Source organism: Silene latifolia, chromosome 9, assembly GCF_048544455.1.
Source record: "Silene latifolia isolate original U9 population chromosome 9, ASM4854445v1, whole genome shotgun sequence".
Classification (NCBI taxonomy): domain Eukaryota; kingdom Viridiplantae; phylum Streptophyta; class Magnoliopsida; order Caryophyllales; family Caryophyllaceae; genus Silene; species Silene latifolia.
The window spans coordinates 208499877-208502930 of record NC_133534.1 but is presented as its reverse complement, the minus strand read 5'-3'; positions in this window follow the sequence as shown (position 1 = coordinate 208502930).

The window sequence follows — 3054 nt, the reverse complement described above, 5'->3', positions numbered from 1 at the left end:
ATGATATGCATGATACTCCGTCACCTCCATCTCCATCTCAACTCATCACACACATCTCATACCCGGAACGCCCAGCCATACCGATCCCCGGTAGACTATAAATATCGACCGAAGTCGATCTGCCAGCTCAACAGCTGAGGACACCAGGGCAAGTCCTGCAGAACCCGCCTGGGCCTTATCACAACATCACATCGTATCTCAACGTCGTCACCACCACATCCTCCTCCAACTCCAATGCACATGAAATGCTCGACAGTAATTAATGCAATGCAATATGTATATAAATCACTGAACTGATAAATCACAAAGTCATGCTAGTTACCCGATGTTGTGATATCATACTCAATACGGTCAAATCAGTCAATCACATTTCCGAATATAAATGGTAACGTAAATCAACAACCAGAATCCGTCAACACAATTCAACAACGACGATAATAGGACAAGTGTATTTCCCTACCTCATAGTGGCGAAAATCCAATTAAGCGGTTAAGAAGTCCGAAATAAAGCAACGAATCTGATTATCGATCCTTCACGAATCCGTCACCTAAAACAATTGTAATATTTATTATAACTAACTACTAAATATAGAATTTCCCAAAATAGAAACTTTCCCGATATAGTAACTTTCCACTTTAATCAGTCCCGACTCAACACCCGACTTGCATTATCTAACCGACTCGGGAATTAAATTAAATAACTAACATGATAAATAAAATATTGAACGAATTAAACATTTTAAGAAAACCCGACTCAAACATAAAACAATTCAAGCATCCCGACTCAAACCCGTCTTTAATCATTTTAATGCACTCGGGAAATAATTAAATTATGAACAAGACCAAATAACGAATTATAATGATCAAACTCATGGAAAAACCCGTTTCGAAAACCAAAACAGCCCGTCGACAACCCTACCCTCTTCACACGCACCCCCACTCCTCACGCACCACCTATCCCACCGCGACAACCACCAGACCTGCTCCCCACTTCAACCCCACCACCAACAACCACCACCACTGGTCGATCGCCGGCGAGTCGAACCAGTGGCGGCATCCGCCCGGTTCACCGCCAAGCCCCACCAAACACCCCCTGTTTATCTCCTACCACCACTGCAACCAGCAACCACCCCCTGCCACATAACCACCATCCTACTCGCCGTCAGCCCACGAACCCAGACACCGTGGCACCACCATTTCGACCTCCCCCGAGTCCACGGTGGTGCCACCTCAAACCCAAACCGTCTAAAACTCGCTTTGAAAACAACCCAAAACCCGTTTTGGTTACCCCTGTCATTGCCGCCTCTCACAACCACTACCACCACCCAAAACCTCCCTATCCACCACCAATACCCTCGTCACCAACCACCCTTTACGTATACCCGGACACCACCACCATTATCCCCTCCCTAAGACACACAACAACCGCCAAAACTCGACATAAAAAAAAAAAAAAAAAAAGAAAAGGAGTTAACTTCTTACCTTGCCGCCACCACAACAGCCACCACGGCCAACCACAAATGTCGACAAAAGTCCCTAGCCCTTCCCTGCTCTGCTGTCAACACTCACGGCCTCACCCTCTCCCTCTCTAGGCGTGAAATCTGGAGTTTTGGTGTTGGTGAAGAGAGGTGGACGGTTGAGGGAATAGGGTTTCAAAATGTTAGGGTAAAATTAGGTTAAATTTAGGTTAAATGGTTAATTGGGTCATGGGTAATTAATTCTGGGTAAATGGGTAAACGTCATGGTCCGCGTGGTTGGTAAACGAGTTGGTTAACGGGACTTCGTTCAGTTAAACCCGTCTTAACAAGCTCACGAATAACTTAATCCTACGATATCAACACGACTAAACAATTAACTCGACTCAACTATTATCCCGACATAATTAGTAAAATAATATATAATAATTATATATAACAATATCCATTTAATTAATTATATTATATAAAATACGGGGTATTACAGTCTTCCCCCCTTAAAATGAACTTCGTCCCGAAGTTCGCTCATCTACCAAACCTCCAAGTACCACCGTGGTTACCAAAACAGATTTCCTAGTACCAGAACTCATGAACTTAAGCGGGTGAAACGGTATGTTACATTCTACCCTCTTAACAAGAAAGTTACGTCCCGGAACTTACTTCATGCAAATCTATCACCACTCATGAACTCATGCAACTATCGGAGCACCATAACTGTAGCAGTTTAATTACACAACATAGAGAACTCATTTGTATGGGTACCACGCAACGAAACATCAGCGAAACATCAGCTTGAACAAACTACGATCTACAACTTGATCAAAACCACAATCTATAAACAAGTGGAACATAAACATTAAGATTTTACAATCCTACCCAACTAAAAACATGGTTACGTCCTCGTAACCTCTTTTCAACTTTCATATTCCAATGTAACAAAACACTGTCAACAACATGTAATCAGAAAAGAACACATGACCAAAAGATTGCGCAGCAACATTAAAGTTGAAAACAAGGTTTTATTATGAAATTAACTGATTGTCAACAAGTATCACTTATTACTTAGTTCATGCTTGACTTAAAACACAACATCAAACTAAAAGAACAACAAGAAGGAACCAAAGGTTTACACGGTTTCACAACAGACCGATCATGGTGTTACTAGCCCTAACCTAACGGTCCTTAGGTCGCGCTTCCTCTGTTTCTCGTGACTTCTATGTCATTCCCTGTCTGTTTCACCTCTTCCCAAAGTCCGGCATGGGTGGTTCAGTCGTACTTTCGGCATCGGGTACATTAGCGTAAAATTCGTGTCTCAGTCGCCTTTATGAAGTCAAAGGTATGCTCGGGGTATTTGGCCCCGCCGCAGAATGGTGGGGTCACGGAATAGCCTCATACAATGGGTGGTCAACTCTCTCATATAAAATCGTTTGCTTTGTCCTTTAGTATGCCGTCGGAATAGAATCGATAAGGGTATACGCTCTTAATCGAGTATTAGTTAAATACTCAGGGTGCCCATTATGGCCATACATGTCCATGGCAGTGCAAAGTCTCTCACAATGCTCATTAAAGTCAGCATCAAG